Source organism: Salvelinus sp. IW2-2015, unplaced genomic scaffold (assembly GCF_002910315.2).
Source record: "Salvelinus sp. IW2-2015 unplaced genomic scaffold, ASM291031v2 Un_scaffold3856, whole genome shotgun sequence".
Taxonomy (NCBI): Eukaryota; Metazoa; Chordata; class Actinopteri; order Salmoniformes; family Salmonidae; genus Salvelinus; species Salvelinus sp. IW2-2015.
Genome location: NW_019945130.1, coordinates 5,929 through 16,296, shown reverse-complemented (window position 1 = coordinate 16,296; position 10,368 = coordinate 5,929). Strand labels below are relative to the sequence as shown.

The window sequence follows — 10,368 nt, the reverse complement described above, 5'->3', positions numbered from 1 at the left end:
CAGTTAAACTCAGTGCGTCTATAATATCCACATATATACTCAGTGGACTATACTATATACAGTTATAACTTCAGTGGACTATTACTATATACCAGTATAACCTCAGTGGTCTTAAATATATACAGTAAACCTCCAGTGGTCTTAACTATATACAGGTTATAACTTTTCAGTGGTCTTATTACATATAACAGATAACTCAGAATGGTCTATACTTATATACAGTGCATAACTCAAGTGGTCTATAATATATACAGTATAACTCAGTGGTTCTATAATATACCCACAGTATAAACTCATTGGTCTATAATATATACAGTTATAACTCATGGTTAATATACCGTATAATCAGTTATACTTTATTCTACATTACCAGTATAACTCAGTGGTCTATACTATATACAGTAATACCAGTGGGTCTATATATATTACGTATAACTCAGTGGTCTATAATATATACAGTATAACTCAGTGGTCTATACATATTACAGTATAAACCTCAGTGGTCTATAATATATACAGTTAACTTCAAGTGGTCTTATACTATATAACAGTATAACTTCAGTGGTCTATTACTTATACAAGTATAACCTCAGTTGGTCTGATAATATTACAGTATAAACTTCAGTGTCTATACATATATACAGTATAAACCTCAGTCTTACCTTCAGGAGGTTTGGATCATGGGGGGTTTCAGACAGTACATGAATTGTACCTCTGTTCACAGTCGTCACCAGAACAAACAGCTGTCCTAACAGACACAAGACAACGTCAACAGTGTGTTAACTTCAGCTTATCAAGTCAGTGAGTAACTCGACACAACGTGGTTAACTGAGACACGTGTAACTGAGCGACAACGGTAATACTGAGACAACGCGGTAACTGAGACAACGTGGTTAACTGAGACAACGTGGATAATGAGAAACGTGGTAACTGAGACAACGTGGTAACTGAGAAACGTGGTAACTGAGACAACGTGGTAAACTGGTAACTGAGACAACGTGCTAACTGAGACAACGTGGTAACTGGGACAACGTGGTAACTGAGACAACGTGGTAACTGAGACAACGGCTAACTTGAGAAAACCCCCCAAACCGGGGGGGGTAACTGAGACAACGTGGTAACTGAGACACGGTAACTGAGACACCATGGTACTGAGCAATGCCACATCACATACAAAATACAACTGACATAATGTTAAATCCATTTCCACTGTGAATTTAACGGAGAAATGCCTTTGCAAGACAATGCGTAAGGCCATGAGCTAAAAGCCTACAGGCTAGGTAGTTGTAGGAGATAGTCTAAAGGAATCTTTCTGGGCCAGATGAAAGAGTTTTAGAATACAGGCCACGTCTAGAAACAACTTATTCAAAGCCCTTACGTCGTTCTCGGAGGGGCGCCGCAGAGACTGCAGGACTTGCACTCCGATGCCCTGCCACTGGTAGTCTTTCACCCCGTCATCATGTTGTCTGTGAAACTGCAGACATGTAGGGTGCCTGGAGGACTGGGAAGGAGGGAGGGAGGATGGAAGGAAGGGGGAGGGAAGAGAGGGAGGAAGGTAGGAAGGAAGGAAGGAAGGAAGGAAGGAGGAGGAGGGAGGGAGTGGAAGAAGGAAGGAGGGGGAGGAGGAGAGATGAGGAAGGGAGAGGGGGAGGAGGGAGGGGAGGAGGGGGGAGGGAGGGAGGGAGGAGGGAGGGAAGGAAGAAGGAAGGATGGGGAGGTGAGGACGCCTCTATTTACATCGCAACTCAACAGAAAGACAACATCTGCGATTGTTTTTATAAACTCAATAACGGTGAATAAACTAGATACCTGTAGATGTTAAATGAATAAAACAGGTATCCAGTTGCTGCTGTCTCCTCAGAGATAGGTAGGTCATTCATGATCATGACGAAGTTGTGGCTAAAGTCACACTATAGTAAAAGGACATGGTTAACTGTACAACCTGGTTTCTTGACTGAGATACAGCAGACTTGTGACTTGTCTACATTTTCCATAGTGGGGTTGTCAGTAACAATAACAAACGTTACCCATTCATAGTTCTCATCAGAGTGTCAATGGGATGTCAATGGGATGTCCAATGGATGTCCAATGACATGTCAATGGGATGTCAATGATGTCAATTTCAGACCTATCTAACGAGACTTTGTGTCCTCACTGTTCGCTACCGGACAGAGAAAATACAGGGATACAGCATTGGTGTACTGCTATTTTGTGATTTAATATCTCCCACTAATATTACTAGACTGAATCATCCTTGGGAATGAACATTGTGAATATTAGAAAGAATATATTTACAGTTTAAGTTATAAAGTGTGGGTCATCTCTATCATGAAGGACGCTGCTTGGCCTCCTAAGTACGCACCAGCTCTGCTGAACCAAGGACACGCAGCAGTACAGTCATAGTACAGTCTGTAGCACAGTCTATAGTACAGTCTGTAGCACAGTCTACAGTGCAGTCTATAGCGCGGTCTGTAGCACAGTCTGTAGAGCAGTCTATAGTATAGTCCTATAGTACAGTCTGTAGTGCAGTCTGTAGCCCAGTCGTTACAGTCTATAGCGCGGTCTGTAGCACAGTCGTAGCGCAGTCTATAGTGCAGGTCTATAGTGCAGTCTGTAGCGCAGTCTGTAGCACGTCTGTAGCGCAGTCTATAGTGCAGTCTATAGTGCAGTCTGTAGCGCAGTCTGTTAGCGCAGTCTTAGTGCAGTCTATAGTGTTAGTCTATAGCGCGAGTTCTGTTAGCGCAGTATGTAGGCACAGTCTATAGCGCGGTCTGTGCACAGTCTTAGTGCAGTCTATAGTGCAGTCTGTAGCACAGTCTTGTAGCGCAGTCTGTAGCGCAGTCTATAGTTGCAGTCTGTAGCGCAGTCTGTAGCGGCAGTCTTAGTTGCAGTCTATAGTGTAGTCTATAGCGCAGTTGTAGCGCAGTATGGTAGCACAGTCTATAGGTCTGGCACAGTCTGTAGCGATCTATAGTGCAGTCTTAGTACAGTCTATAGAGCGGTCTGTAGCATCTGTAGCGCAGTCTATAGTGCAGTCTAATAGTGCAGTCTTGAGCGCAGTCTGTAGCGCAGTCTATAGTGGCAGTCTACAGTGCAGTCTATATAGGCAGTCTGTAGCGCAGTATGTAGCACAGTCTACAGTGAGCTACAGTGCAGTCTGTATAGCAGTCTGTACAGCAGTCTGTAGTGGCAGTCTGTACAGCAGTCTGTAGTGCAGTCTGTATAGCAGTCTGTACAGCATCTGTAGTGCAGTCTGTAGGAGCAGTGTGTATAGCAGTCTTACTCACCGGAGCGCCGCAGTCAGAGCAGGACACCAGCTCCTCAGACCTGGCCAGTCTTCCTGTTGGAGTCAGAGTCTCCCAGACAGAAGTCACAGTAGTCGTTAGGGATGATGGAGCCGTCTGCAGCCCTCTGAGCTGTGGAGGGGGGAAGACAGGTGTGAGAGAAGACGTCGCCTGGACTTGATAATGACACGGGTGCAGTCTGTTTCTTCTCCTTGACTTGATAATGAACCAGGTGCAGTCTGTGTTCTTCTCCGTGACTTACAATGACACCAGGTGCCAGTCTGTTTCTTCTCCTTGACTTGACAATGACACCAGGTGCCAGTCTGTTTCTTCTCCTTGACTTGATAATTCACAGGTGCAGTCTGTTTCTTCTTCCTTGACTTGATAATGTCACAGGTGCCAGTCTGTTCTTCTCTTGACTTGATAATGACAACCAGGTGCCAGTCTGTTTCTTCTCCTTGACTTGATAATGTCACCAGGTGCCAGTCTGTTTTCTTCTCCTTGAACTTGATAATGTCACCAGGTGCCAGTCCTGTTTCTTCTACCTTGACGTGATAATGACACCAGGTGCCAGTCTGTTTCTTCTCCTTGACTTGATAATGACATTAACAGAGTTGCAAAAACGTAAATGGGAGAGGAGACGCTTGAGGAGAAGTCTAAAGATGCATTTGAGGCGGCATCCAAAAGCTACAGTGTTAATCATTACCCTAATGCAGTTTCTATTGTGATGCTGACTGTGTCGTTCAGTTTAGTCCACAGAGGACTAGCAACACACATACAGTAAGCTGTAAGAGCTGTTATAAGATGGTTTCATCACCAACCTTTATAACCTGTACTACTACTAAGTTTTAAAACCCAGATCACACAGTCGTCTCTTACGTTTGTGGTTGTGGGTCTGGGTCGGTCGGTTGTGGTGGGGACGGTGGCATCTCTTCCTCCTCTCCTCCCTCTCCTCCCTCTCTCTTCCTCCTCCTCCCGCAGGTGTGTGTGTGCGTAGTGGTAGCTCAGACCTGGACGGTTCTTATACGCGCTTCCACCAGACTGTAGAAACCACAGAACACAAAGCATTAGAATATATTAGAACCACAGACACAGAAGCATTAGAAATACTTAGAACCACAGAACACAAAGATAGATTTGAAAGAATTAATATTAGAACCACAGAACACAGAAGCATTAGAATACATTAGAACACAGAACACAGAAGCATTAGAATAATTAAACCACAGGAACACAGAAGCATTAGAATACATTAGAACCACAGGAACACAGAAGCATTAATACATTAGAACCACAAAACACAGAAGCATTAGAATACATTAGAAACCACAGAACAACAGAAGCATTAGAATAATTAGAACCACAAGAACACAGAAGCATTAGAATACATTAGAACCACAGAACACAGAAGCATTAGAATATATTAGAACCACAGAACACAGAAGCATTAGAATACATTAGTACCACAGAACACGGAAGCATTAGAATACATTAGAACCACAGAAACATGAGAAAATGTTTTAAACCAGAGAGAAAAGCTGAGGTTCTAACTGACCGAGTCCAATAACAAACTCTCTGTTTCTGTTCCAAAACGTTTTGCTACTGTGTGCACTACTGAACACGCCCCAGCTTTCAAGGCAAAGGACCAACCGTTTACACAGTACTAAATGTTTTGTTGAGCAGGGAATTTTCTTCCAAAAGACATCTGAAGGCATTGAGATGTCTGATTGTCTAACTAACAACAACACTAGAGAAGTCATTTAGCTGCACATTCCTGCTAGGATAGTAGCCTATGATCACTTCTATTAATAAAGTCTCTATGAATGTCGTCCTTGGGAAGAGACACAGCCTTAGTACTCCAACACATTCTGTAGCCATCGTAAAAGAAACGACGTGGACACTCTAAAAACCCTCTGTTTAGAATGGTGTTTTTTTAGCACAGGTTAGGTTTGTTTGGTAACATCGCAGTGACAGCAGGTTAGGTTTGTTTGGTAACATCGCAGTGACAGCAGGTTAGGTTTGTTTGGTAAAATCGCAAGTGACAGCAGGTTAGTTCTGTTTCGTAACATCGCAGTGAAGCAGGTTAGTTTGGTTGTTAACATCGCCAGTACAGCAGTTAAGTTTGCTTCTCGGTTACATCCGCAGTGACAGCTCGTTGGTGTTTGTGAAACACGCACATGACGCAGTTAGGTTGTTTGGTACATCGCAGTACAGCACAGGTTTGTTTAGCGTAACATCGCATGACAAGCAGGTTAGTATATGTTTAGGTAACATCTGTGACAGCAGGCTCAGGTTTGGTTTGTAATCCAGTGACACGCAGTTAGTTTGTTGTAACATCGCCAGTGACAGCAGTAGTTTGTTATACGGGTGAGAGGTATCGCCGGGGGTGACACAGGTTAGTTTGTTTCCTAACCTCTGTGCGGTAAGCCCATGCGCAGTTGACAGCAGTCAATATACTGTTTTGATGATTGGTAACGTCGCAAGTGCATCAGAACTCTAGGTCGTGTTTGTCACCATGAGAGCGTGCGTGACTATCACCTTTGGTTATTAATGTTTGTTTGAAGTCTACTCAGTGACAGTCAGGCGAGCTCAGGGTTGTTGGTTACAACATCTGCATGTTGACATGTGCGGGTTAGTTTGTTGTAGCCACCATTCGCAGTGACAGCAAGTATTCGGTTTTATGTTTCCTACTGAATACATTGTATACAAGGTCGACCATGATGACCCAAAATAGAGATTTCTGTTCGTTATCAAGAACTAGATGTAACGTCGCATCAGATCAGGCTGGTTTTGCAGTTGTTATAACAGCAAAGTGTCACAGGGTACGTCCGCAGTGACCCACCAGAGGTTAAAGATCTGTAGATAATTACGGTAAAATCACCCAATGATACATTCAAAGAGTCTGAGAGCTCAATAGGTTTCGTTCTCACCTTCCAGTGCACAATGTAATCGTCTTGAGGTTGATGTAAGGCAGGATCATACATCTAGTTTATCTATATCTCACTAAAAAGGTGAATAGACGTGCGAGCGAGAAGTGACAGACAAAGATAACATATGCTTTTGCTTTAGTATTCGGTGGCAATAGAACAGCGAACAAGTATATGAGCTCTTTTCATTTTTTTTATAATGTGAGAAGTGTGTATGTCGCTCAACTAGACATTGACAGGTACGAGCGTAACTAATACATTGTAACGGTACATAACGTCCCAGTGATATACAAAGCAAAGGTTAGGTTCTCGGTTATGTTATTTCTAAACCATCCTCACACATTGTTGTGACATCCTAGTTTAAGTGAGTGTTTGTCGTAAACCTCGTGGCCGTGCTTAGATCAGGACGCGATGACTCCCACAACCCCATAAGCCCTACCAACCAGCATCCATCTTGACGCGTGTCTTTGCGGACATCCTCACATTGACAGCAGGTTACGTTTGTTATGTTAACAAAACTTTAAAAAACTCACCGCTCACTGCCCGGTTCACAGATCTGACATGGCCTGATCCTCTCGCTACAGCGCGTCTGCTCGGTTACTTACAGAACATTTCTTCCAAATTCTGCTTCCTAACAATTAGGTTTTTATTTTCGATTTTATTTGTGTATTTTTTTTGTGTTGTTTGGAGTGGTGTTTGGGTTTTTTTCTGTACTCGCAGTACAGCAGGTTAGTTTGTTTGGTAACATCCGCAGTGACGCAGGTTAGGTTTGTTTGGTACACGCAGTGACAGCAGGTTAGTTGTTTGGTACAGTCGCAGTGACAGCAGGTTAGTTTGTTTGGGTAACGTCTCAGTGGAACAGCAGTTAGGTTTGTTTGGTAACATCGCAGTGACAGCAGGTTAGGTTTGTTTGTAACCATCGCAGTGACAGCAGGTTAGGTTTGTTGGTAACGTCGACAGTGACAGGCAGGTTAGGTTTGTTTGGTAACGTCGCAGTGACAGCAGGTAGGTTTGTTTGGTAACATCGCAGTGACAGCAGGTTAGGTTTGTTTTGGTAACATCGCAGTGACAGCAGGTTAGGTTTGTTTGGTAACATCGCATGACAGCAGGTTGGTTTGTTTGGTAACATCGCAGTGACAGCAGGTTAGGTTTGTTTGGTAACATCGCAGTGACAGCAGGTTAGGTTTGTTTGGTAACATCGCAGTGACAGCAGTTAGTTGTTTTGGTAACATCGCAGTGACAGCAGGTTAGGTGTTTGTTAACATCGCAGTGACAGCAGGTTAGGTTTGTTGGTAACATCGCAGTGACAGCAGGTTAGGTTTGTTTGGTAACATCGCAGTGACAGCAGGTTAGGTTTGTTTGGTAACATCGCAGTGACAGCAGGTTAGGTTTGTTTGGTAACATCGCAGTGACAGAGGTTAGGTTTGTTTGGTAAACATCGCAGTGACAGCAGGTTAGGTTTGTTTGTAACATCGTCAGTGACAGCAGTAGGTTTGTTTGGTAACATCGCAGTGACAGCAGGTGTAGAGGTGTTTGGTAAATCGCAGTGACAGCAGGTTAGGTTTGTTTTGGTAACATCGCCAGTGACAGCAGGTTGGTTTGTTTGTAACATGCAGTGACAGCAGTTAGGTTTGTTTGGTAACATCGCAGTGACAGCAGGTTAGGTTTTGTTTAGACATCGCAGTGACAGCAGGTTAGTGTTTGTTTGGTAACATCGCAGTGACAGCAGGTTAGGTTTGTTTGGTAACTCGCAGTGACAGCAGGTTATGGTTAGTTTGAGTAACGTCGCAGTGAGCAAGTTGGTTGTTTGTAACGTCGCAGCTAGCAGGTAGGTTTGTTTGTAAGTCCAGTGACAGCAGTTAGTTTTGGGACGTACGCAGTGACAGCAGGTTAGGTTTGTTTGGTAACATCGCAGTGACAGCAGGTTAGGTTTGTTTGGTACATCGCAGTGACAGCAGGTTAGGTTTGTTTGGTAACATCGCAGTGACAGCAGGTTAGGTTTGTTTTGGTAACGTCGCAGTGACAGCAGGTTAGGTTTGTTGGTAACATCGCATGACAGCAGTTTAGTTTGTTGGTAACATCGCAGTGACAGCAGGTTAGGTTGTTTGGTAACATCGCGGAGTGACAGCAGGTTAGGTTTGTTTGGTAACATCGCCAGTGACAGCAGGTAGGTTTGTTTGGTAACATCGCAGTGACAGCAGGTTAGGTTTGTTTTGTAACATCGCAGTGACAGACAGGTTAGGTTTGTTGGTAACATCGCAGTGACAGCAGTTAGTTTGTTTGTAACATCGCGTGACAGCAGGTTAGGTTGTTTGGTAACTCGCAGTGACACAGTTTGTTTGTTTGGTAACTCGGCAGTGACAGCAGTTAGGTTTGTTTTGGTAACGATCGCAGTGACAGCAGGTTAGGTTGTTTGGTAACATCGCAGTGACAGCAGGTTAGGTTTGTTTGGTCATCGCAGTGACAGCAGGTTAGGTTTGTTGTAAATCGCAGTGACAGCAGGTTAGGTTGTTTGTGGTAACATCGCAGTGACGCAGTTAGGTTTGTTTGGGGAAATCGCAGTGACAGCAGGTAGGTTGTTTTGGTAACATCGCAGTGACAGCAGGTTAGGTTTGTTTGGTAACATCGCAGTGACAGCAGTTAGGTTTGTTTGGTAACATCGCAGTGACAGCAGGTTAGGTTTGTTTGGTAACATCGCAGTGACAGCAGGTTTGGTTTGTTTGGTAACATCGCAGTGACAGCAGGTTAGTTAGTTTGGTAACATCGCAGTGACAGCAGGTTAGGTTTTGTTGGTAACATCCAGTGACAGCAGGTTAGGTTTGTTTGGTAAACATCGCAGTGACAGCAGGTTAGTTTTGTTTTAGTAACATACGCAGTGCACAGGTTAGGTTTGTTTGGTAACATCGCAGTGACGCAGGTTAGGTTGTTTGGGACATCGCAGTGACAGCAGGTTTAGTTTGGTTGGAACATCGCAGTGACACGCCAGTTGGTTTGTTGGTAACATCGCAGTGACGCAGTTAGTTTGTTTGTACATCGCAGTGACAGCAGTGTTGTGTTTGGTAACATCGCAGTGACAGCAGGTTAGGTTGTTTTGGTAACATCGCCAGTACAGCAGGTTAGGTTTGTTTGGTAACATCGCAGTGACAGCAGTTAGTTGTTTGGTAACATCGCAGTGACAGCAGGTTAGGTTGTTTGGTAACATCGCAGTGACAGCAGTTAGGTTGTTTGGTAACATCGCAGTGACAGCAGGTTAGGTTGTCTGCGCGATACCCAGAAACCGCAGTGACACACATTGTTACAACGCTACAGAAACATACGTTAGCTCAGCTGATGCTCAAAGATCATTCTTCCCCGGCAACTTGATAACAAACCAGCGGATAACTGTAGAGTTCTGTTAGTGCCATGCAAGCTTGCTTTGGTCTTGGAAATTAAGAATCAATGCTTATGCAAATACAAAGCACCAATAGCGATAAATATTGGTTTAGCTCAAAACGTAGCATGGAAGCCAGACGCCTTTATGCTTTAGCCAATCCTATTGTTAGTAGAAAGAAAAACAAAAGCCAAAGCAGGTCGCATTCAGGACGGTGCAACATAGAAATCGGACATGCTATAGAGCTGCATACTCGACTAAGATTAGTCAGCCACAAATAGCGCTGACGTTGACCCAGTCTAACCGCCGACCCAGCTAGCTCAACCCCAGCACGCAGCCCCAGCAGCCTGCAGCCCAGTAGCAGCGCCCCAGTAGCCAGCCCCAGCAGTTAGCAGCCCAGAGTAGCAGCCCCAGTAGCAGCCCCGCAGACAGCACCCCAGTAGCAGCCCCGTAGCAGCCAGCCCCAGTAGCAGCCCAGGTAGCAGCCCCAGTAGCATGCAGCGCCCAGAGCGCCCCAGTAGCAGCCCCAGAGCAGCCCAGTAGCGCGCCCAGTAGCACCCCCAGCAGCAGCCCAGCTCGCAGCCCCACAGCAGCCCAGAACGAGCCCCAGTAGCAGCAGCCCCAGATCACCCAGCATCAGCTCAGTACCAGCCCCAGTAGCAGCCCCAGACGCAGCACAGCCCAGTAGCAGCACCAGTAGCACCCCCAACATCAGCCCCCCGTAGCAGCGCCCCATAGCAGCCAGCCCAGTAGCAGCCCCAGTAGCAGCCCCAGTAGCACCCCCACA

At 45.0% G+C, this 10,368-nt stretch overlaps 1 long non-coding RNA gene across 2 annotated transcripts in view; it reads right to left on the bottom strand.

Moving 5' to 3' along the window:
- The window catches only part of LOC139026092 (uncharacterized), a 6,645-nt gene extending 2,354 nt beyond the window's left edge, over positions 1-4,291 (bottom strand). Inside the window, exons 1-3 of one of the 2 annotated variants that reach the window (XR_011477802.1) lie at positions 4,164-4,291; positions 3,288-3,416; positions 1,379-1,493 (exon numbers count right to left, since the gene is read on the bottom strand). This is a non-coding gene — a long non-coding RNA (uncharacterized lncRNA). Of the gene's footprint in view, positions 1-1,378; positions 1,494-3,283; positions 3,417-4,163 lie in introns of both variants that reach the window. The other variant, XR_011477801.1, reaches the window with a different exon arrangement.
- Positions 4,292-10,368: the final 6,077 nt, after the last annotated feature.